Here is a 26,264-nt window from a genome sequence, read left to right on the forward strand (position 1 = left end):
AATCCTGGTATGTTACAGAAAAGATCTGAAAAAAAGAGATGTAATTCAATAAGGAAAGAAGCAAAGTTGTGCACAGAGGTAGGTATAGTGAGCTGTTCAGGAACAAAATGAGAGACAGGTGATTAGACAGATGTCGAGCAGTGCAGCAATGCAGGAACCTGAAATGAATAAAAAGTGCCATTTGTCATACACAAGGCAGTCACCATCTCAGGGCAATCTAAGAGGAGCTCTGCCTGTAAAATACATGACTGTGCCCTCTGTTTTACCCAGTGCTGCTACAATCTTTATTCAGGTTAGGAGAGTCTGGAAGGAACTGGGGTGAAAGGTCTAGAAAAGGGGAACTGGGAAGAAACACTTATTCAATAGAGATTGTTCACTCCAGAAAGGAGGAGACCAGGGGAGACACAATACTATCTCCAGAGAAGGAGGGAATAAACTGTTCTCCAGACAGCTCTCTATACCCATTGTTAGTGTGGTAAGAATCAACGTGCCTGAATTGCAGCAAGAGAGGTTAAAGTTAAATGCCTGGCAAAGGCGAAGGGCTGACAAACACCAAATGCACCTGTCTGGCAAGGATGTGAAAATTCTATCTTTGCCAGTGTTTAAGAATGGGCTGGAAACTTCAGGATTATTTCTGAAATCAGCCTCTTGAGGTCCTTTCTATCCATATTTTTCTCTGATTTTGTGATGAATGGTGTTAAATGAATATAAATTACCTCTCACAGGGTCACTGGCGTTCAGGCTTGGTGATGAATAGTGATCAACGACAAAACTGTCAGCTTGCGGGGAGGCATCCAGTAGGGTTATTACTAGAAACTGGTGTTAGCTCCAGTTTTATTTACCATCTTCATTAATGATCTAGAAAAAGCATTAGACAGTGTGTTTATTAAAACTGGAATTGATACTACACTGGGGAGGAGATGCAATCAGCCAGGAGTGGAAAATAACACAAAAGGACAAAAAAAAAGATATGGGATGTGGGGAGAAAATTACCTAACTCAAAGGACAGACAGAATACATCTAGGGAAGAAATAGTCCAAAATGAAGACACTGTATGGGAGGAGAAGACCCAAATGCAATGGAACACTTTGCAGGGTTAGCTCATAGGAAATTGGACAGGCGTTTACAATTTGTCACGTTGACAGAAAAAGGCTCAGTGTGGTTTTGGGCTACATGACATATCCCAGGGCAGAGAGATAAGCAACTGTCTGATCGCTGTTGTGCAAGCTTTCTTTCTGGATGCCTCCTGGCCAGCATGGCTGCCAGGCTGGAGGAGGAACTGGGAGAACTGGCAAAAATAATAGAAAGCTGAGAAGCCTGGCTTATGGAGAAAGAGTTATATAGGTACACTGTGGCAAAGTAACACCAGGTTCACGCTTCTAAGCATATCAGAAAAGGTGCCCTTTTTACCAGGCATAATTATGACAGGAAAACTGGGCATTGCATAGATGTGAGATATTTTACACTAGCACTGCATCTTTTGGTTGGCCACAAAGCATCTCCAAACTGATACACAAGTCTCCTGTGCCTTGGCCATCGCTGGTTGCCTGGGTCCGCCCTAGGACTGAGCTGAGGCGTCACCCCAGTCCCTGCCTTGGGAGGCAGGACCTGCAGAGAAGACTCCTGGGAAGTGCTGTTACTGCCATACAATTGCAAAAAAAATGGACAGCATGTCCACTTTGTGTGACCAGAGCCACAAAGACTTTCATTGATAAAGGAGTTGCATAAGCAAATCGACATGATAAGCTGTATTGATGGGAGGGGGAGAAATCAGTGCTGCTCAGGGGCACAAATCAATAGAGAAAGAGATGCTGTTTTCAGGTTTCTGAAGAGGTATTACTAACAAAAAGAAGGTACAGATATAAAACTGTACCTGACAGAGTCCTTTAGAGAGAAGATAAAGGTAAAGGCTTTTTCTAACTTGTGATTTTGAGCCTTTTCACTCTTTGTCCAGCTGGCTTTTGAGATTGAGGTCTAAGAGTGAAATGGTGTGTTTGTCCCAGCTGATACTGGAGCACACAGGCTTTGAACAATAAGGCTTTGTTCTTTTGCCAAATGCAGCAATGCCTGTGCTGTTGCTTGGGAGGAAAAAAGGAACAAACACATTAGGAAGTCACTGAAAATGAAATGATGGCTCACTTCAAGGCATGCAGTAGCACACTGCAGAGATGAATGAGCTCTGCATGGCGTGTGAGACCAAGGAGATGAGAGATCTTAAGAAAGACATCCCTTAGTTCCCTCCACACTTGCAGTATGGCAAAGGACATGACCTTCCTATATGTCCCCAGCATCAACAGGCCTGAAATGCATTGCAGAGGATCCCTGTTGCCCAAAGCTTTTGCAGGAGTGTGGGATGTTGCTGGTAGAACATTGTGTGAGGGCGCACCTTGCCTTTGAGGAGCAGTGAGCACAAAGCAAATTCAGTGTTCTTTCCAGCAGAGGACATGAAACAAGACTCAGCAGTATGGCTGACAGGCCAACACTGCCAGCTGCAGGACCACAGCGAGGTGCAGGGCCACCCAAGTCTGCCGCGTGCCAAGGGGAAGGTTGTTCAGCTCCTGTCTTACAGCCTGGTGCCACCAGCAACAGGAAGGGAGCAGAGGGGTAATGAATTCACAAAGAAACTCAAGGAGAAAATAGGCAGGCACAACAAACACAGCAGTGCAGAAGAATAAATTTACTGAACCTACCTCCTTGATTTTAATGGGCCCTTCTAATAGCAGGATAAGCCCAGCAGAGTCGATTGTCTCCCAGAAAATGCTGCCAGAAAATGCGGACTCTGGCAAAGCCATTCCTCCCACTTGCTTGACAATGGGAACCGAGGGACACCCAGTACAAACACAAGCAACATAAAGCTGAGCAGATGTTACCTTAAACTCATCCTCAGCTCTTGAGGGAGGATTAAGTGATACAAAACCACTGGAGCAGCCCACGTGGGAAAGATTACTTCACTGGGGTACGAGCTATTATTGGAGTCAGGGGAAAGGGATGATTGTTGTGTGTTATATGGTGGGACCATTTACACTGAAAAATGCAGAATACAGCAAGGGGGAGGTTTGGGGTGTGTAAAGAAATTGAAACTACAAGGCTGTGTTAAAGCCCAGCAAAAAAAAGAGAGGCAGAAAGACAGGAAGAAAACAGTTGTGCAGGGTGTCTAATACAGGGCCTGGACAAGTTTCACGTGAGCTCATCCAAACGCATCTCAGGCCAGTAACTGCACAGCAATCACTCTGCCTGTGCTTGCAAGTGATGGGAACAGCAAGAACAAAGGGTGGGCTCTTCAGCTCTCTAATTCTCCTTTCTTATTTTGCAGAATTGCCACATGCTGAAATAGCAAATGATGTATGAAATGAAAAATCACTCCGCAACCAATGCATATAGATGATGCAGAGAGTATTTGGCCATTACTTCCTTGCAGTAATATTTATCTACATTAATGCCTCATTCAGAGGTAGCTGGAAATACCCAGAATGTGAGTAGCAAGGAGATCGGAAGAGAGATCAGGGAGAGGCAAAGCAGCAAGGCAGGCACTTAAGGAGGTAGATAAGAAGCCTTTCTCCAGTAAATCACCAGCTCAATTCTGACCCAGGTTATTAGCAACCACAAGGCAATATTCTGGGTCTAGCTGCTTGTAAAGAGTAAAATCATTTAGTGGAGGTTTCAGGGGAGCCATTGCCATTTGGAGAAAACTTTGAGACCAGTGTGAAACACACTGGTGGCCCCAGGCCAGCAGCTGGGGATGTGTTTTTATGGTGAGAGAAGCCCTCCACAAATGGCATACCATGGGGTGGTGGGAACCAGCCCAGCCAGGAATGGGGACAGAAACAACGAAGTGCTTCCCCATGACAGCTCCAGGCAGAGGCACATTGCCAGAGTTTGCACCAACGGGAACCATGGGTAGCCCCAGCCCCAGGTGCATCTGCTTGGTAGTTCTGTGGTACCCGTGGAATGACTTCAACATCTGTCCTTGTGGGAAAGGCTTCTGAAGTTCAACAGAGAACAATAACCTCCCATACAGGGATATTACATCATTCCATCCAATTTAATAGGATACTATTGCTAGCCCAAAAATTCTACCAGGAAAAAAAAATCTCATTTTTATTAAACTTGTAGGCTTTCTAGTCTAGTTGGAAGATCTTGGATGGAAAAGGCACAGGGGAAGTCTGCTGCTCATTCAGATGTGCTTGGTTGTTTCTCCCAGAAAATGCCTGGGAATTCCCTCATCTTTCTGTATATAAGAAACACAACATGGGAGCACACTGTCACATTACTGCACGTACCCAAACCCAAAAACTTCAATGCTTTCTGACAGCCTAGTGCTCTGCCTATCCATGGTAGTATGCCTGAAGGCTCAGCATGGCTCTCTAGTTTGTAATCTCCTTGCACAGAATTGAGTTCCATAAGATGCTGGCCAAGCACAGCATCAGTGTTTACCAGACACCATTTAGTACTGCTGACTCACTGATGTTTGCACACAGAACTGCATTTGGATATATCCTTCCTGAAATGGGGAGAGAGGAGTTGGACCCAGTTGAATTCCTCTTGCAAGCATCCCTATCCTTGCAGAGAAGCGTCACCTTGCAAGATGGACCCAACAGAAAAAGTCAGTAGAAGAAGCCAAAAATGTGCACTCTGTTAAAAACACAGCTGGATTCAGCATCAGCAAAAAAGACTATGAAAGAGCTCAGCAAAACCTAAAAGGTAAGAGCAAAATACCTTACACTTAAACAGCTAGAAACCAAGGAATCATAGAATCCTACAGCATGCATTTAGGATGTTCCTTTTGCCTCTTCTTATTCACATTTTACCTCTGCAGCATGAGAACAAAGCAACTGGAAACTGCTGATAAATACCATTGCCCTCCTAAAATTTCTTTGGCACATTTAATGTTTCAGTCTGGGTTGGACTTGACCTTCAGATAACAGGGAGTCAAGAGGAACTGCAAATACTCAGCCAAGGACAGGTTTTAGGCTCTCTGCCTAGTGTCTGAAGGCACTTGCTGTTGTCTCTGAGTGATAATGCACATACATGACACCAAAATATATTTCCAGATAACACTAAAAATGTGATCCACAGAAATTTAGCTACCAAAAACATTGGAAGTTCTGGAAAATTAATCTATTTGGAAGTATTGGCTAACTTGATATGACTCACCAGCATGAAGCCTGGGTTGACTGTACTGAACTTGGAGCTACCCCTCCCATGCAGCTTTTGACCTAAGAGACCACACTGACCTGGCTGCTTCATGGTAAATCCTACAGCCCTTTAGGAATTCCCTTAGCTGATGATTTAGTATATCCTATTGGTGGTCAGGAATATCTGCCATTCCATGAAGAACTTTAACTATAAGGGGACCTCAAGTAAGGATTCTGCCTTTGTGTGTGTTTTCCAGGTCACACGCTTGGGCAACACAATTGTGTGGGATACACATCCAAAAGTCACTTGCACACTTACTCTGATAGTTCTGAGGAAGTACTGTAGACCAGCCGGACTGTACATAAGAGGTAACAGAAACCTCTAGAAGCAAATTTAAGCTTTTCACAAAATCAATGCTGAAAAGAATTCATGTCTAGTCAGCTAAAACCATGGAGCAACAATACGTGACTCTACACAGGGGCCAAAAAAATCTATAGACTACATTAATTAGGAACTGCATGGACAGCATGGTACAGCAAAAATGTGTTTAATTAGCTTGAATCTTAAGCTTTAAGTCACTTGTGTAATGTGGAGACTCCTAATCAAGACTTTTTAAAAAAAATTCCCTTGTAAAACACTTGACTTTTCCTCCACCAAGATGATAAAAACCATTGAGACTACTTAGACTGTATCTTCACACCTTTTCCTTAAAAAATCCCCAAATGCTTTTCTCTGGGAATGTTTTTACACAAACCTAAAGAGAAAATAATTTTAACGGATTCCATAAGTACTAGAAAATAAGAGGTCTCTTCCACACCCAAATATGACTGCAAAATTTCACTGGCACTCTGTGAATGGGCAGTTTGTTAAGGAAAATTAAAGAATAAAACATTAGCATTTGATTCAGCCCTTGCCCTTCCAAAGGCTTCTAAAATGTTTTTAGCCCAATATTTTTCTCAGAGGTTAACAGAAGATTATTTGGACATCATTCAGTTGAAACAGACCACCACACATTGCCAACTCTTTAACTCTGAGGCATCTGAGCCCTGGAAGGGGGCTGAGCACTGGGAAGGTCCAGAAGCAGGTGCTCATCCTCCCTGTAAGGCAAAGGAGGGCTCTTGCCTGGCACCCTCCTGGCTGTCCTTGCCTGCTGGCCAGCCTGGGAGAGACAATTCTGGGATGCACAGAGCCCACATAGCAGCCATGCTCCAGCAGCATCTGGAGCCAGGACACACATACCATCTTGCTTGCTGTTTATGTTTGAAATGTCTGGGTTGCTAACAATAAACTTAAATGAGGTGTCCAATGGCTGCTGGGTGACTAAAAATATGAGTGGGAACTTATTTATTTATTCTGCCTCCTGCAGCTCCTCTTCCTAAAAGATACGAGCACTTTGGCAGTGACAAGAAGCCAGGAATTTTGGCAGCATGCAGGGGCCTCTTTATCCAGGAAAACAGAGCGACTTTAAATAAGATGGAGAAGTTTTGATGCACCGAACTGGAGGCAGAGTATGGATGATGTGGGTGACTTGCCCCTTGGTGAGGGGCACCCACGGCTGTGAGGGGTTGTGCCCCTCTCATGCTCTACCCCTGGGTTACCCTTGCCTTTCTGGAAATCATGCCAGCCACTGGGGTGTGCGAGCAGGCAGGGTCCCATAGACACCACTATAGCTCAGGACCAACTGGACAGACCTTCCATCTGCAGTGGCACTGCAACCATTTCTATTGCATCCCTCCAAAATGCCTTTCTCCACAAATACCTAAGAAAGAGCACTGGGTGGCTTGGGATGTTTACAGGCTGTTTCTCATTTGGCAATTTGTTCCTACAAGGGATAAAGCGCAGTGGGTGAGTGGGGGCTTGCAGCTTCACACCCTGTTGTCTGCCTTAGCACAGAGCCCAGGAGCTGTGGTGGAGGCACTGGGTTTAGATCATGAAAAGGACTTCCAGCGTCTGATTCATGCTGCACAATTGCTTTCATTTTGCATTTCAGTCAGCTTGGACACTGAGGAGAGATGAGTGAGCGATTAAGAATCACAGGCTGTCATCACCCTTCCCCTCCCACTGCCATTGTTCTGGTGCAATGCTCCTAAAAAAAGCAGACTACCTTTGGGAGCAGAAGACTTTCTGCTGCTGCCATCAGACCTGTTTCTGTGCTACCTCCTACTACCCTGCTTGCATAAAAATCTGCACTGAACACAGGTGGTGGAAAGAAACATTTGCTCTCAATCAGTGCAGCAGCAGCTGTCAGGGTGTGGACTGCATACTGCCTGACTCCCTTCCCCGTGCATTTCTTGTTTGGGTGCTGCATGCTTCTCTTTTGTGTCCAAAATGTCCTGCAAGGAGTTCTGAGTGGAAAAGCGCTACACAAGACAAATTCCCAGGCAGCTGCAGAAAGCTAGAGTCATCATCCTGAGAAACTTTTTAATATGCACAGCAATGCTGGGCAGCACATTGGATATGGAGTGCCAGTCAGCTCTGCCAACCCTTGTAGCAGCACAAGCAAGGGGCAGCAAACTGTGGCCCAGGGAGGGTGGGAAGGCAGGGTAGGCTTCAGCCTGGAAGCCCATCTCTTGTGAACCTATGTCTTCTGGCTCCTTGACTCTGAGTGATCACTGAACAACACAGCCCCCTCTTTGTTTTGACGGTCTAAATCCCTATAAACAGAGGGCTTGTTCTTTTTCTTTAATGCCCTTTGTGGTTTCATGAAAACGCCGGATGCTGCAGAAGGCTGAAGCATGAAAGGTTTCTCTCTCTATCCTGTCCACCCTGTCCAGCAATCACGCTAAAAAGAAACCACCAAAGAAAGTGCTTGCAAATACCTGAACTGACAGCCCCGATGATGGAAAGCTCTCCAGTTATTCATAGCCCAAACTGAGCCCAGGCAGCAGCTGTGCAAGTTTTCAAGCTGGCCCTTGCCAGCACCAATGGAGGCTGACCCGAAGGGCCTCAACATGTTTTCTTGCTCATTCCAACCCTTGGCAGCATGGTGGTGGTGCAGCAGTGAGGAAATGTGGGGCATCACAGCTAGAGCTACCCCAGCCATGAGACTGGGGAGCAGGCAAATCATCATCTTCTGAAAAACATTTCCAAGCCAATGCTGCAAGCAGCTCTGTGGGTGACAGTTAAAGCTTTTCATCGCTGAAACCTTAGGTTCCTGTTTACCAAACATTTGTTCAGTCTTTACATGTTTGAGTGAATGAGGAAATGAACCACAAGGCTGGGTACAAATGCCAAAATCCTGCTTAAGTACATAAATCACCCTCTTGCCACCTTCTTTGCCTACTTCAGTTTTAAAAAATGAATTCCTCTCCTCAGATTTGTTGTTTCTCATGAGCTCCTGCCACTTCCTGGTTCACCACCCAGCTACCAGGAGCACAGCCTCTGCTTTCCTGGAAGCTCCATCACTGCATTCACAAAGGTATGCTCTCTCCTCCCTGCCCAGTGCTCCCACTGCCAATCCTACCCAATGCATGGCACATACCCCCTGGAGCAGTAAAGGGAAAGACCTAAATCCTTTCCAGTATAAGGGCTAGGCTTGCTGCCATTCTGTCCTGCACCCTCTAAATAAGCTCCCAAACCTCAAATTCTGCTTTTACTGAGTAGGTGATCTCTGTACCATCCTAGGGCTGTTTGTTACACCCAGTTCACTCTCCTTCCACATCAGTTCCTCCAGCACCTTATGGTCTCTTTTTCCTCATCAGAAGCAGCCTTTTCAGCCATCTCTTTTTAGTTTCTGTGTGGCCAGAGTTAAGCAAACATCTTGAAGCCCAGAAAAAGCTCTTAGAGGCAGATAAATACAGATACAGAAGGGGGAACAGATTTTGGACATTGGGTGTAACAGAGAGGAGAGGCCACCCCACTCATGTTGCTGCTGCCCCAGGCTCAGCTTGTAGATGCCATGTGGTGTTGCAAAGCCACAAGGACACTGTCCCCACTGCAGGCAGGAGTAGTTATCTGAGGGCAGCCTTTTTGTTTCACCTGATACAGCTTCCCCTGCATGTCCAGATGGGGACACTCATAAGACAAACCATCCCGGCTATTTTCTCAAGCTGATAGCACAGGAGGAGGGAGAAAGGATACAGCTCTTAGGCTTCCAGCAGTTATCAGCCCCTGGAGGTCAGAGCATCCCCTCTCAGGGGGTCGGCAGCCTTTCAGCTGTCTCTGATCACTCTTCCCTCTCCCTCACACCCCTGTCACCTCTTTTATGTCTCTGCACAACGTCCTCACCTCCTAAGAGTATTACAGATCTGTCTCCCAGAAAAGCTCGAGCACCAAAGAAACAAAATACACCCACTAGGTGAGGAGAAAGGGCAGAGGATAATATCCAAGGTAGTGGCAGGTAGGGGAGAAGGATCCTCCAAAGGCTGTGACTCTCAGCATCCACTTCACCTTCCCATCTGCTTTCCTGAGGTGTGGGGACATTGCAACTCCCTCTGCCTGCAGCACACCTGAGGTTTTCATCCCTCTCTGCTGTGAGTTACTCTGCTATTGAAATTCAGGCTGGATGATCTGATATGCTTTAAAAATTCAGGGTGGTTTTTGATGCTCCTTGAATTCATCAGTGAACAGATATATTTTGGGTAGATGGTTTAATTCTTTGTTTTCTGCTTTCTTACCCCACAGACTCCTTTGCACGCCACATCTCTCTTAGGAAATTAAGATGCCTAGGACAGCTCCACACCATGCTGTGTACCTAAAAATACCTGGAGGCTACTGGTCTATCTCTCCTTATCATATTTATGTTGCTGTCCTTGGCCCAGGTGGGACTTCTCATCAGGCTCAGCGAAGTAATGCCGTGGTTGCTCACACAGGAGCTTCAGGCCCCCGTCCCTGCAAGCACTTACCCACTCAGGCTGAAGTCTTTTGGGCTGGTGGTGTGCTGTGCCTGCCCCAGTCACCTGTAAGAGTCACTGGAAGGTATCTGGTCTGTGTTATCCTGCATACACCACTTCTATCATAGGCTGCACAATTGAAATCCAGATGGATTTGGCCCAAATCATTAAGTGAGCCTCTTGCTTCAAATACAGTAAAGAGGATGAGAAGGTTTGCTGGTGAGCGCAGTTTGCAAGGTCCATGTGCTTGAGCTTTGCACACAAATGTTCCCTTTCATAACTATTTCTTAATATTTTATTAATCAAGCCAAAGACTAGAATTAGTTTATCCAAGCCCAGGGCTATGCTCTGGTCCCACGGCAAGTGTTCCTACCACCCTGGCTGTAAGGGAGCTGCTGTGCTCCAGCCACTTTTCCGGCTGAGAGAGCCTGCAGAGGAAACCTAGGGGACCAGGACTTTGAAGCATACCTCTGAACACACCATCAGAGAAGTTTAAGTTGTTACACAGATCCATAGGCTCTTGATTTCCATTGATTTCACTGGAAAGAGGCCAAAATGTCTATAGGTGATATAAGTGTAACCCCAAGGTCCCTGGTTGGGGAGGGCCTGACATGAGCTGGATAAAACATTGCTTAAAGAGAAGTTACAGTCTGAATTTAAGGGTGAGGTGAGCAGACAAGGGTGGAAAGTGGCAGAATAGAACAGTTGAACAGAAACTCACTGCATACCAGGCACTTGTTGCCTGCCTGTTTATCACACTGGAGGACTCAGTGACACATCTCAAAGATAAATTAATGCAGCTTTCTGAGCTTTGGCTTTCTTCTTCTTGTGTGTCGCAGAGACATTCATATCTAGCTCAAACCCAGAGTAACTGTCTCTTCCAAACAGCTCCCTTGAGACAGCAAAAGTCCAGAAACAAGTGCAGAGAGAAGTATTTATAATACCTACACTAGGCACCTGAGTGTGACACAGATCAGCCCACCCAGATACATGCACATCAAACCCTGCCTTGCATCTGCCCTGCCTCAGAGCAGATTTCTTGCATTGCAATTGTGTGCCGTGTCCTGCTGGTCACCAGAGAGCAAGAGTTCTTTGCAGTCATCACTAGCAAATAACAATGATGCTTTTTAATAGGGAGCACATTTAAATGCTGTAACCACCCAGAGAGAAAAGCAAAAAGTCCTACACCCCTTTCCAGCACTGGGAGGCCAAACCAGTTGCAACAATCACTGCACAGAAGTGACAACCCACTCATTCTGGCTTTGTGGGAAGGATCCCCCATGAGGCAGCTGACTTGGCTCCACTCTTGATTGCTTGAGCTGGAGTATGACCAAGGCCCAGCACTGGCAGCCCAAGCCATCTTTCCCAGGCATTATCACAGGCATGCTCTAATATTAAAAATAAGCAGGGTTGTCCATATCCACCTCACTTTGAACCTGCCACTGCCATAGATGCAGTGCCCTCAGCTCTGGATGAGCAGCACTTGGTGGGAGCAAGTGTTACACCAGGGGGTCTGTAGCTGTAATTTTCCCAGCTCTGCCCACAGATATAAACATAAAAATAAAAGCTGCACAGCTGACACAGCTAGAATGCATCTCAGTTCACACTGAATATTCATTCATTTTGCTGAAGGCCTTTAAAAACACAAGTGCTTGCCAGAACAGTCCCTGCCTCCCATGTTATTTTATTTTAGAAGAGGCTCGCCTGTAGAAGATTAAGTAACTTTATGAAGTATATAACTAACAGGTCACTTTGCTAAGTAGACCAAACCTGCTGTCCTATAGTTTCCTTCACATTTTCATTAAATCTAAAATCAGTTAAAATTATATAATATAAATGCAGTGGCTTCAGAGACTCTAAGCTGAATAAGAATTTCGAATTAAAAGTACAGAATAACCTGAAACTGTCTTTAAAAAAAAAAAAATGGAGCACCCAAGGGCTCTGTCTGGCCTCACAGAGGCATGGCATTTCCATGAAATGGCTGTGAGCTGAATAAGTGTTCTGGGTATTAATATTCAAAGCAGGGCATCACATATGGCTTATGAAACACCTCCTTATGTGGATTAAAGACTTGTTCTCAAGGCAGTGAGCTTCCCACTATAACTGGAGCCACTAGGCTCCAAATTCATTACTGTAGCACACTTACTGGACAAAAAAAATTGGAAGGCTTCCCTTTCTATTAGCCTCCCTCTCTAACTATTAAGATTCAGCCTCATACCTGACTTGAGTAATGTTGAGCCCCAAGAGAATGAACCCAGACTTCAGAACAGCACAACGACTCTGAATAACCTCTGGCTCAAGGTGAGAAACTCATGTGGGATTAGTCCAAGTTGCAACCAGGTGGAAATAATAATGGCCAGCATTAAGGGAGCCTTGGAGGGTTTTTCCTGACCAATGAGGACAGCAACTTTTTTCCAAGAACCTTGACAGCTGACACAGTTTGTACTTTTTGCTCCTGTTTGCCCACACTGGCTGCTGCACAGTTCCCAGGACCAGGACAACATGCTACTGCCCCACTGGCATCATTAGCACTCAAATGGGATTACAGACATTACAAACCTAATTGCACTTAGAGAAAGACCTTAATGCAGGATAATGAAACCCTCTGTGGATGCTTTCTATGCACTTGAATGGAAGCTGGATTTTTGTTCCTGGTGAAATAGATGTCCATATATATGTGTACAGCACACAAAAATACACAAGTTGAATTCAGTAACAGTTTGCTTGCATCAAAGCATTACCTCACACTACAGTGGAACACTTTCCGTTCATGTTCTGCTACTGGAAAGTGAACACCTCCTGGACAAGGAGGACAGATTTGTCACCATGGTATCACTTGATATGCGAGAAGTGATGCAGAGCACCTGTTGGGTTAATTTGACCAGCATGTGGATACTCCAGTTGCTAGCTCTGCTCAGTGTTCCAGAAGGAAAGCAGAGGTTTGGGTCTGTTCCAGTGTATTTGTCCCTATTTTCAGAAAACATTTCCTTAAGTAGGCCAAAAACGTCTCTTAAATCTTGAACTTTAAAGGATACATTTGTAAGGCAACAAACACATGAACAGGGTGACCAGCTGTTCTACTTTTGGAGGTACTGTCCTAGTTCTCAGGAGCCAATCTGCACTGCACCTCCCATAGAGGAGAGAGGCCAAATGTCCTACTTTCTGTTCTTGGTGGCTCATTTGTCCTGCCATGAGAAAGTAAGGTGTGTGACTGCACACATGAGAACAGAAGAAATCCTCCCCTCTGTATGCCCACAGAGAAAGCCAACAGAGATCCAAAATGTCCAGAACACTTCCAAGTTATGTCCCAAAGTCCTACTATTTTAGCTCAGACTCTTGTCTTGCAGCAATGTCAAGGTGCAGCAAATGCTATTAAAAACTGGTTTCCCCGTCCTCTAATGTCACCTCCACTCTGAAGTCTCACCTCGTTAACACTGCAGTTCACTGCTCTGTCTCAGCTAGTGAGAGCTTATTATCACTTAGCTCTGATTCAGCAAGACAACTACATTTACACATTGCCTATGCCTGTTCAGTAGAGTAACAAGGGACACTCTTGAAGCTGCTTTTAACTCTATGAAGCATGCATTTATACTGAAGCATGGATGCAAGTGCTTAGCTAGATGATGAAAAAACATCAGAGGGCTAAGCTTTGAACTGAAAATACTTTTTATCATAAACTCCAGGGAAAAAAATCTTAAAATACAACTAATTTCTTCTGGAAATGCTTGACAAACATAAAAGCAATATACTGAGTAAATATCCTGCTCCTCAGAAGTGCTAGCAGCAGCCTGCTGTGAAAATCCAGGCTTCAGCAAGGTAGGGGATGAATACAGCAGCTTTCTGCATGGTCTGTATTCAGCTTTAGCCAAACAACATGAATTGAATCCCTAAATTAGAGAAAAAAGTGGTAAAATTAGAGATCATCCCTAAATTAGATCCACCACCCACTTTTTCTCCTGCAGCATTTCCTGTCAGTCTCAATCATCTTCTGCTCCTCAGTAATGCAACCTGGGTAAGAGGCATGGAGGAGCTTCACGTTTGCTTAAACAAATTTCAACACCAGATCCAGTCTGTCAGTTACAGAGACAGCAGGAGGTGGAGAGAGAGTGAGACCATCCATGTTCTTCATCCTTCAAACATCTACAGCCATCAACAAAAGCTATATTCATAAGTAAGGACAGAACTTGGACTTCTCAGGCCATATTCAGCTTTGCAGAACTAGTTATCCCTGCTAGCAGGGTTTCACATGCACACAAATCCCTCTTTCTCTGGATATCCATCTCATACAAGCCACTATAAAATCTTCTCAAGTTCAAATTCTGTATGGTAGAGTTGCCTGATATTTTGTGGGTTACATCTCAGTAGAGAGAGAAAGCCAAACTGACAGATCAGATCTGCTGTTTCACACCCTCGGTTTCACACCTCTCAATTCACAAGCTGCTTTGCATTTCACTTTACTCTGCAGTTTCAAACTTTGTAAACTTCAATCAGAAGCTTGTTCATAGGGTGGCTGGGATTTAGGGGCAGAAGCAAGAACCTCCTCTGTCCCTTCAAAGAATTGATCCCTCGATATCAATGATTAGATTTTTTTAAAAAAAATGGGTAACACCCTTTCAGAGAAGATATAGAGCCTTCTTTCTTTTGACATTTCAGTTTTTGTTAAAGCATAATTAAGCTTTACAAAAATAATGGGTTTGAAAACACTATCTTACTGCTTACAATTTGGGGGAATAAAATCCCACAACATTCCTGCATTTTCCTCTGAAAGTAGACATTGCTTGTCCTTCACTTTTTGTACAGAAAATAATAGTAAGTTTATTCGTCTCGTTGTTGTAGCCATGAATAGCTGAGAATGGAAGAATCAACATCTGAAACTGGGTGAGCTTTTGACGCTCCCTCCATATAACAGCTTTAACAAGACTCCCACCCCTAGTGAGTCACTAACTCTCCCCACAAACTCCCATCCAGAACGGGAAGCATGAGCATGTGTTGTGCACAGAGCCCTCTGGCAGGGAGTTTTCAGCTGGGCTTGTGTGGTGCTGCCTCTGACTCTGCCACATCCCATCTGTGGTCTGCAGCACATCTGCAGGTTCCTCAAAGCATCTGCTGGGACTCTGCTAAAATCCTTTGTATTTCCTGATAACTTGGGTTTTCCTCGAACACTACTGACACTCGAGGTGGAGCACTATCAGAGGGGCAGGCAGACTGTGACAAGGGTCAGTTAATACAATTCTTGGCAGAGTCCCCTGGCTCTGTGGGAATAGCACAGTGAATGCACTTTTCTGATTACAACAGCAGTTATTAACCCAAAGACACATTCAGTTGCTAATGGTGGGAGGCTTTCAGCTCCTTGAATCATATAGAAAGAAAAAAGTCCCCCCAGAAATTCAGACTTTGCAGCAAAAGGTTGTCTTTTATGACAAAGACACTTGATATCATCAGGGAAAGAAGCTCACACCCCCCACACCTTGTTTGGTTATCAGCTGAGACAGGAATGCTCTGTGTTTCCAAAGGTGAGGTGCTGCCAAAGTGTGAATGACAGGTAGGAGGGGAGGGATGTGGTGGAGCCAACCAAGAGCGAGCAGCAGGGCCCCTCCGGGCAGCTGAGAGATAAGGGCCCTCACCCAGTGCAGCCTCCTCAGGGTGTCTGGCACCAAGAGTGGTGCAGGCTCTGCCTGCCCTCATGCTGTCAGGATGAGCCCCAGAGAGTACAGCTATTATTTGCTTTAAAGAACGCATTCTTGGCACCCAATGCACAATATGTTGCTGTCACGCTTGTGAAGACTCTGTAATTTCCTCTTTCTCTTCCAGTGCTATTGTCCCAGTTTCCAAGGAGCATGAAGGATTTACTCTTCTGGAGTGGGATAATTCCTCACCAGGAAAGAAATGCGCAGAGACAGACTCGGGAAATTCTTCCCTTGTCTATTTTTATTTACAGTGGAGTTCCTGTTATTACCTTGAACAAATATAGCACAAAAACAAGGCTGCAGCCCAATTTTCTTAGCCTTTCTGCAGGAGCCCATCAACACCAGCCCTCACCCACAGCCCCTGCTGGACTGACCACAGCCACAGCCCCCTCCCACCACCTCTCCTCATGTTCACCACCAGCCCCAAGAACTGGTACCAGCAACAGCCCCACACTTCACATGCTTGCCTGGTGGCACATCACTCTGAGCAGCCTTGGCTGAAACAGCACTTACAGCTCCAGGCAAGTCCTATCTGCACCTCAGAGTCCTGAGGTAGCCTGGTAGCAGCCATCTAGCACTGGCTCTGGCAACAGTGAACAGATCCCAACAGTGCACACTGCTCCTGCAGTTCCACCTCCAGGGTGTTGCCACACGGGCTTAATATTCACCAGCACAAGTAAAGCGGGGGTTATACCCCTGTCAAAAAGTAACACAGACTGTATTAAAGTACTGCTGAAAGATGACTCCAAGAGAGGCAGAGAAGTAGTACTACCTGCCTGGATAACAGCCTCCATGTTGAGAGGCTTTAAGGTTTCCAGAAAGTTTGCACAACACCCGCAGTGATGCCAAAAGGAGAGCAAGTAACAGCACCTCAGTTATGATCAGATGAATTACTATTTTATGTATCAGGCAAAATCACAGGCTGTTTATAAATCCTTCCCCTTTAAAAATCAGTTGGCAGTTTTCACAGCAAACTTGAGTTTTGGACATAATTTTCAAATCCATCAAGTTTAATCTTCAGAAAAAAAGGCAAAATCTGACTTTTACAAAGCCAAGGAGTTGCCAGCTGCTTTTCATTTCCTCCCCAGCAAAGATGTACCTGTAGGACAAGATTTTCAAAGCACCTCCAGGATTAAGAGCAGTCTCGTGTTGACCATCAATGAAATGAGTGCACTCAACTCCCTTAAGCCCTCTGGAAACCTCATCCTTTGATGTCATGTCAAAAGCTTCAAAGTTAAGGCTTGTCTCTTTGAGGCAGGAAGAGAAGGAGGAGTGTGGCAGTATTAAAGCAACCCATCTTAAAGCCCTTTGCCTACTCCTGCCAGGGTGCAGAGCATCACCAGGGATAGCACATGGGGTAGCTCAAGGTAGAAACCTTCCCTGGCTGACCCTGCAGCTGGGAGGCCTGTGACTACCCTCTTCTAGATGACAGAGCCAGTGCCTTCACCCAGGATTTGAAGGGCCTGAAATAAGGGACTGACATCTCATACCCAAGGAGACTGAAGTGTTCAACAGTCTAAGTGCCCATGTCAGCCGGGCTCATCCCTGCCTTATGGCCAGGCAGAGGAGGCATGAGCAGCGTGTGTACCTTGCTCATGGTAGGAGCCAGGACCTACCTGCTTCACCCGGGTTTGCTTCAAGCACAAGCACTTTCTTCCCTGCACATCACCCCATCTTTACCACATCTGTTTTCCTTGATACCAACCAGAAAATCCTCTTTGAAATGTTTTGGCCTCTGAGATAGGAAGTTGCTGCTAAAAGTTTCAGGAAAATATGCAGCTGGACAGGGTCTCTACAAATCCTTCTTCAAAGGGAAAGAATTATTATACCTTACTCGTCGTCAGAGAATTTAGTCTTCAGCTCATGGCCTGCTCTTTATATGGAGCTGCTGGGTTTGAATATATGCAAACTGTAGAGTTTTTTCTTAAGATTATGGTATCCATAGCACTGCTACTCGGAGTAGATTCTTCAAATGCTCATTTCCTGCAGTATTACGAGAAGTCAGTCAGCCCTCAATGCTGTGAGAATCATATAAATCCATAGGAAAAAAAACAGTCTTAAATAGTTCCACTATTCACTGAATGCTTTATTCCCTGTGGTTTGCCCCGGGAGGGGAGAGACAGAGGACTGGGGGATTCCCCTGCCAATTTGTGATAGGCTGAACCAGAACAACATCACACTCTCCTTTTCTCTTATTAGAAATACTTCCCAGTTGTTATTTCCTTTAGTTTGGACAGCAGGGCAGTTCCCCCGTCATGTGCAGTGCTTTGTCCATGCCGCTGCCAAGTCGGGAGGTTGGCCCCAAACAGCAGAGCCATGCTCAGGAGAGGCAGCAGCTGCAGCTGCCTGGAATTCATCCCCCAACCTCTCATTCCACTCCTCCAAGTGATGTCATTTTCACAAAGTGCAAAGTAGGCGCCTCTTTCTGTTTCCATTGCTGTATTGCCACCAGCGGTGATAAGGATGATTTATTTTGATTACAATACCCAGGCAATCCAGTCAAACAGGCAGGCCCCCCACGTGCCAGATACAGGGCAAAACAAGAAACGCTGAAGGTCACCTCCTCCCTGCTGAACTTGCCGTCTGGGAGAGAGCTTGTGTGAATACCTTAGCAATGTAAATACCATCACATAGTTTACTAATGACCTCAATGAATCAAGAGGAGGCCCTTGTTTACCTTATGAAAACTTCCCAAAATAGCATGGCAAATAGAAACATTGCCTATGCCTCTGGGATATGCACTTCAATATCCCCATGGTCCCACCTCTGGAGAGGGACAGCAAGAGGAAGACCCCAGAGGCAGATTTGCCCTGCTGCCACCCCAACAAAGGGTTCTGTATGGAGCTCCAACTGCTCCATCCTTCCTCCACTTGCTCTCTGGGGCTGTATTTGATCTGTAACACATCCCCAGGATCAAGAGAAGGTGGAAAAAGTCTGTCTCAGAAAACAGGGATTAGCCAGCACCACTGCATGCTCTGCTGTGTTTTACTGACCTGCACATGACACATCCACTGGAGGTGTCACAGCTCCCAGTGCCCCGGGGCAGAGGTGCCATGCAGGGATGTGTGCTTCCCCTACCTGCTGTAGGCTGCTGCCCTGCAGCTATGGCTCACAAAATGTCCTTCTAGCCTAGAAATCACACTGTAGTCCGTGGAAGGGCTCGCACCACCTGATAGGCTTGTGCTTTTGGGAGCAAGTGGGGCAGCAGGGAAAGGGAGTGAGGGGCTAAAGGAGATTAATGGGTATATTGTTTCTGCTTCCCTGCCTGCAGTTTAATTAAGTGCACCATCTTTCATAAGATACTAGAACTGGTTGACAGTTCTCAACAAACATTTTTAAAAAAATTCAGCCAAAAGTTGTTTTCAGAAAATCTTCTGGTTCAAATATAAAGGTGCCAACTTATATAATTTTTTTCTTTTTTTTTCCACAGAAAAAGGCTTTTTTTTTTACTTTTTCTTATTCCTTTTCATTCCTTCAGCTCAAAAAAAGATTAAAAAAACCCAAACAAAAACAAGAAAGTAGATCTATCATAGGGCGGTTGGTTTTGGATTAATGTTGACAATCATTCAATAATACTTTACTCTGTAGGACTTTTTGTGAAAATCCCAAATTACTTTCAAACTCTTAAAGCAACACTGAAAAAAACAAGTGTCAATTCTTAGGCAGCTCTATAATCAAACCATGGATCTGAACTGCAAACGTTGTCAAAGTCTAGGTGTGGTTGATCTGGGTCCTTCTCTAGCACTGGCTATACCCAATACAGACATGGCCAGAGCTCAGCCAGGCAGGAGGGGAACATGCCCCAAGCCACAGCCAGATGGAAGGAGAGCAGGGCAGCAGCTCCAGGCTGAGGTGGCACAGGGACCTTTGAGAGGAAGTGCTGCAGAGGAAAGGTGTTTTTGGCAGCAGCGGCAGTGAGAAGATGGCAAGGAAGGAACAGGTACACTATGGGGAGAAAGTGCCCAGTGCCCTAGCTCTGCACTGCTGCATGACAGCACCATGTGGGTCAGCCCATGGCACCGTGGGACCCTGGTTCCTGGGTAATGGTGAGGACCAGCAGCATCAACACATGTCAGTGGGACTTACAGGCAACACACAGGCCAAAGAGAGCATGAAATGCATGGCTGCAAATCTCAGCATGGTAGCACTGAGCCAGTGCCTCTCCCTCCCCAGAATCCTTGCTTAGGCAGCTGTTCCCAGGTCTGCAAAAACAAAAGGCATATGAAGAGAAGGAGGTGCAGGAAAACATAAGCTACAGCTATAGAGTGTGACTGTTATAAACAGCTAATTTAGGAAGCTTAACACAAGTCTTGTTGTGGGCATTGTAGTGGCACACTGGCTGCATCCATTATGCATGGAAAGAGAAATATGCTGATTCAGCTGTGAGGGCTTTTGAAGTGATGGCAGCTGAATTTGCACTGAGCCTTCATCTGTCAATTCATCCTTTTAACTGAACAGGCATGTTTTTAACAAGCTGATGCTTCTCCAGCTTGACAAATGGTTTCTCAGACATCCTTTCTCTTTCAGCTGTTTGTCACTCATGCTTCTTCAGGTACAGCCCTTTTCTTCTTTCACAGGAAAGCACTCCCCCTTCCTCTCCACCAAATCTCGCTGTGCAGCATCACACTGCAGAAACTCTTATGAAGCACCAGAAGAAAGAAAACAGCTGGGGAAAGGTTACCATGTCATATGCTCTCCTCCACAGATGCTATAATCTGATATGCTCAGCTCTCAGTATCCAAGGTAATGAGGGCAGGGAAAGAAAAGCAAAACGAATAATACAAAATACATGTAAATAAGGCCTCAGGAATGTAGTGCTTTAATACCTTTTCCTTTGAACAAACAAGTTTAAGATGCAACATGAAGTTATAAACAAAAAGAAAAAAACATTACGCATTATATTTTATAATGGTTCTGAAAGAGTTCTGGGTTTTTCAAACATGGCACGTCTAATCTGCAGCTCAGAGAATGCACCCACAGAAAACTGAGAGTTGACTGTAAAAAATCTTCTTTTGAATGACAGCTTGAAAAGTTCATGCACATTTTTCATGACAAACCCCCTAATTATCATTTCCATCAATAGACTGTTAACATATATTCTGGGCACTACAGGCAGGAGAAAAAAACTAAGTGGGAAGTACCAGAGACTTATCTTTCAGATGACAAAAATCCCAAATTTTAAGCAGTGTTGCAGAAGGCCAGCAATCAGTTCAGATGAGGATAGAATTTCTACCTACACACCAAGACTGCCTACTGGTGTCAATGTAGTATGTCGTGATAACAGGGAGTTTGTAAAAGTGGCCCTCAAACTCAAGCTGCATGGCTTAAGCCAAGCTCTAATTAGCAACAGGCAGGGAAGGGGAGAGCCACTAGGATGGAGTCTGTCTGGGATGCTCGTGCTCCCTCCACAGCTCACCAGCTGGCACAGATGACAAAACCTGCCCTGAGTTCTCCCTGTCACTGCTCATATGCCTAATAAGATGTGTGATGATAGCCTTAAAATAAAACTTAACTTCATTTTCCACCAGCACTCCCACAATGAGAAGCCCACCATGATGTGCTGTGTATAGGTAATGCTGTTGCAACTTCTCTTCAGAGGTCGAGCTTTACAAGGAGAACAGTTTGGATTAAAGGAGTGCATGGTCCAGGCAGTCATTAAGAAAGAACCAGTCACAAAATTCAGATCCAGACTTGGCAAAATCTTCAAGTACATCCATGTTTAAGCTTGTGTTGCAATACAGGGTTTGGCTCTGCCCGTCACAAAAATCACTACCTCAGGACTAGATTTTAATTTCTTCCATAAGCAAAGTTCATGAATTTGGATGTGGATGTGGACTAGTCAGAGTGGCCAATTCATGAAAGGGTGAAGAGAACAGTTCAGACTTCTGGCTCAGAAAGAGGAAAGCATCGCCTGTAGCCCTCACTGCATCTTTGTGTGCTGTTGCTTCTCCCAGCTTGGCTGCAACCAGCAATAGTAAAACCCACTGTGCCATGAGATGTAGGAGGACCTTGCTTGAGCAGAAGGTTGTACCAGATGACCCCACCAGTGGTACCTTCCAGCATTACTCATTCTGTGATCCTGTGATGCCCTGGTATCCAAATTCCATCAAGAATTCACAGAGCGCAAGCAGTGTTGCAGGCAGGCACCAGCTGACAAACCATAAGGAGGATGCAGAGGAGTTGAATTATGGAGACAGTGCTAAAAAGTGCTATTTTCATCCCTTCATTTCATAACAGAGGCTCAAGCCCAGATGTGCCGTTTTCCCTCTGCTCTGAGTTACTGAGACCACTTTCAATTGCTTATATATGTTACTACTGCACAGGCAGGATGGTTTCTCAGCTCCTGCCATTTGAACCTTCAGACAGAAGACAGTAACACAGCAAAGGAGAGTATAGGAAAGGCTCTGAGAGGATCCCAGAAGTTTCTTCCCCACAGGATGCATGATAGCTCCCCAGTCTGGTCTAAGAAGTGCAGACCTCCAGGTCCACTCTGAGCCATTCCTAAGTTCAGACCTCTCACAGGCAAGCTCCAATACAAGTGCCCTAATCAGTGCCCAACTTGGAGGAAGGTCTCAGCCCTTCCTCTGAGCTTCAGGTCACTACGACTCCATGGGGAGAATGTAAAACACTCTGGGTGGTAGGAAGAGGGGCACCTGACATGTCTTCTATTCTCCAGAACCCCTGCTCCCCATTCTGCTCTGTCAGGTATTTCACCCCTGCAACAGACATAAGCCTGGCAGGCTCACAGGTCACAGGATTCAAAAAGGCAAATGAAGATTTGGAAGCAAAATATTTACCTAGCAGAACAGGGTAAAGTGCAGCAAAATTTATGAAATCAAATACTAAACTCCATATGCAGATCCTATGTATCTGGAAAGCCCTTTGGTATTCTTGTGACAGAGCAAATCCTAAAATGGAGGGATCACCTCACCAACTACCAGTGAGATTTTGTCACTGGCAGCCACTGAGTCAGAAGGAACAGGCTGGTTCTCACAGTGACCGTTTACTTTTCCTATTTGTGGCTGTGCCTTTCTCTTTTAGGAGATCAGTTTGCTTTTGCCAGATGGAGTCAAAGTCACCACTGTGAATCCAGCTTTTTTTTTCTCCTGTTTCTTGGAAAGCACCAGTCAGTACCATGTCAAGAAAAACAAACAGAGAGGTTTGCTTAGGATCTATTTAAAGCAAAGCACCAGTGGTAGCTCCAATACAACCTCAGGACCAGCACTCACATTTGTGACAAAAGTGGGCCTACTGTGCATGAGGAGGGCAGGATCATTGGAAAGCTGCAGACAACATCCCATCTTTCAACCAAAGAGGTCACAGCTGTGCACAGTGCAATCAAGAGCTCCTCTCCAGCATCCCCACTGTCCCACACTGGTGTGTAGGAAAAGTCCTGGAGCTCAGCCACTGTAAGCTGACACAAGGCCCTGAAATGCAGCAGACACACTGAGCAATCTGAGAGGAGGATCTGTTTTCTGTCTCTGCTCAGAAGACCTTGAGTAGTGAAAGATTGCTCTGACCCAGGAGACAGTCTGTGCTTAGCAGGGGGATGACACAGCATTGTGCTTGCCACCACCTCCTCCTGCACCCACTGCTGGCACCGGGTGTCAGAAACCATCTGGAGAGGGAGTGGTGGAGCAGACTGAGGGCTGCAGAAGGTCCCATCCCACTGAGGTGTCTCCTGCTGGAAATCACCCCACACTGCTGGGAATCCTACACCACACACACACTCAGCCCAGGGTAATGGGTAATAACACATTCCACCTCTCCAGAGCACCATGAGGCTAATTTCATTAGTGTCTATAAAACACTCTGACACTCTCCGTATGGAGCACAGAGCGTTATTAAACAGCCATGCAGGGCAAAGCCAATAGTGCTTCGCTTTGTTTATATAAGGTATTCCGCTGATATTATACTCCTGGGAAACGGTAACGGCCATGGTTACAATAGGGGATTGCTGCAGCAATACTGACCATACCTCTAAAAGCAATTTCAGAAATGTCTGGTCCACAGGGAATCTTACTCTGTCCCACTTACAAGCATGCCAGTGCTTGCCTTTTCCTTCTGCAGATCATTTCTGTTAAAGAGACATTCATAACTCCAAGCTCCTTACCAGTGAACCTAATCCAGCAAGTATCCAAGACATTCAGGAAAAGAGACTTTCATAGCATTGGAATTTTTCCATGCCAGCACTTTTTCATCCTAAGATAAATGGCTTTGACTTACAGGGCTAAAGGCCCTATTCTTTTCAAAATATTTCTCAGCTTCAAAGCAGCAATGGAAATTGGCCATGCACCTGGCCAGCTGATCCAGCATGAAGTCAGCCAAACAACAAAAGGTGTCTTTCTTTCCCGCAGCACCAAGCAATGCTGTGCAGTGGACAAGCAGGCAGGATGGCTGGTATAAACAGGCTAGCACTTAATTAATCAGAAGGTATTTAAGCAGGGCCCAGTCAGAAAAACTGGGGGATGGTGCCCAGGACACACCGGTCACAGTGGATGCTGAGTCTTTAAGAAAAGCCTTGTCTTGAAAGAGTGCTCTAAACACCTGACTGCTACACTGGGGCAAAGCCTCCCTGATCCTTGTCATCTATCCAGTTCACCTGAGCAGGCACTGGAGAGCAGACCTCTGCAGCAATTTGGGAGCAGGCCAGACCTGAAAACAGCTACACAAAATCCCCTCCACTCAGAGATTCCCTCAGGCATGAGTGAGTGCTCCTGCAGATACAGCATGGAAGTTGATTTTATTTTTATCACAGGGGTAGGAAAAGGCTTCATCTGGTGAGATGTGTGTCTTTCTCATGAAACAAGTTTAACAAACACCTTGCTGAAAGCAGTCTTGACAAAATTGCTCTTGGCCTTGGGCAGCAGAGAGAAGCACAAAGGAGAGGAGGAGGAAGAGGGGAGGAAACACGCTACTTGGGGGAGCTGTCCACTGTACATGGACATCTGCAAGGGACTTCATGTTTGCATGCAAGGCAACTTGCTTGAACTCCAGGCAAGAGCCTAGAGCAGCAACAAGCTCTCTGCTAGGCTTGTGGGGACCAACCAGAGGTGCCTAGAAAGCTCTAGGAGGTCTTGGAGCTATCTGTGCCTTCCTCCAAAACCCTTCCCTCTGCAGGTCCCTGATGCCTGGGCTCATCCATTTCTCCCCACCTTGCTTACCACCCTCCATCCCCAGCAAGTCTCTCCTGGCTAGGCTCCTGCCTCAGCAATCCTGTGGCTCCTGGCTGCTCAGCACTGAGACCGTCGGCAGCAGATTGCACAACGCTTGGCCACGTTCAACGTGACCTGAGGAGGGGTTGTTGCTCTCACTTTCAAGAGCCGCAGCCATAAAAAGAGACAGAATTTGCTGGCCAAGGAGAAGCCAGGGCAAGCTGATGTAGTGCAGGCTCCCAAGGTCAGTGGCTGCAGCTCTGTGCTGGGGGAGGACATGCAATGCCTAATGTGGAAATGTTTGTGTTTGGAGCAATATATAGTTACATTTAGCCCCTAGCAGCTGCAGAGGCTGTTTACTGTAGCACACAGTCCTTGGCCTATTAGCTGAAGGCCTGACAGTGACCAGATGTGGAGAGTAGAGACTGCGAAGCCTGCAGCCGTATTTATCTCTTTGCCAAGACCCCAACAATATCTTGCCTAATAAGTCTGGCACAGAAATAATCATTTAAGGAGCTAAAAAACACAACATCCACAGCCCATCTTTACAGCCAGAAGGGGAGTTTTGTGAGGCTTACAGTCTAATCTTTCACCATCCCAAGTGCTTCCCTCCTACTTCGCAAACAGTGGGTGATTTATTTCCCAAATGACTGGACACAAGCCTCCTCCATGTAATCTCTCAACAGGGAGGCTGCACCTCTGCAGCCAAACTTGGCCACTGGCAGTGCTTGCCCCGGGCGGCAGAAAGCAGCAGAAGCCACTATCCTGCATCTGCAGTGCCAGCAGCTCTTCAGGTGAGGGGATGCCTAAGTCACCAGGGGCTTACCCCTGTCCCCACACCCCTGTTGCCCAGAGCAGAGCTGGTTGCTAGGGCAGGCAGCCCTAACCCTGCCACTGAACCGCAGTGTGCACACACGCGTTGGTCCGTGCACGTCTTGTGCAGTGGGAAGGACAGGCTGTACTGTCACGGCATGTGTCCCAGCAACACCCAGAGCTCCACAGATTAGCCTTAACTCGCTAAATTAAAAACCAAACGAAAACAAAGCAACTCATTAGGTGCTTTCTGAAGACCCAGAGAACTGTATCTTTGCTGGCAGAAGAAGTGGATGTTGGATCAACATCAACACCAAGAAGCATAAGTTGTGCTCCACTGATTCACGTAGTTTATGACCTTGGCTAGCTGATAAGCCCATGTAGTATGATTTTCTGTGTTTTGCAGGCAGCAGGTACCAGGTGTCATTGAAGGTCAGTGTTGAGGAAAGGGCTCTCCCACAGTCAGGAGAAAGTTACACAGAATGATTTTTATGCAACACAAGCTTGTAGATGATTAACAATTTTCTTTCAGTTAACCGCGAAGTTAATAGTTATTCAAAGCACTCCATTGTAATGGGAGTGGAGATGGGGAGACGTACTACATTAACCTTTAATCTTGGACTGTGCAATAAAAATTAAAA

General features: G+C 45.8%; 1 long non-coding RNA gene across 1 annotated transcript in view; it reads right to left on the reverse strand.

Annotated features, from left to right (window-relative positions):
- The window catches only part of LOC139668409 (uncharacterized), a 43,040-nt gene that overhangs the window by 12,575 nt on the left and 4,201 nt on the right, over positions 1-26,264 (reverse strand). Inside the window, exon 3 of the long non-coding RNA XR_011697051.1 lies at positions 717-858. This is a non-coding gene — a long non-coding RNA (uncharacterized lncRNA). The remainder of the gene's footprint in view (positions 1-716; positions 859-26,264) is intronic.

Source organism: Pithys albifrons, chromosome 2 (assembly GCF_047495875.1).
Source record: "Pithys albifrons albifrons isolate INPA30051 chromosome 2, PitAlb_v1, whole genome shotgun sequence".
NCBI lineage: Eukaryota > Metazoa > Chordata > Aves > Passeriformes > Thamnophilidae > Pithys > Pithys albifrons.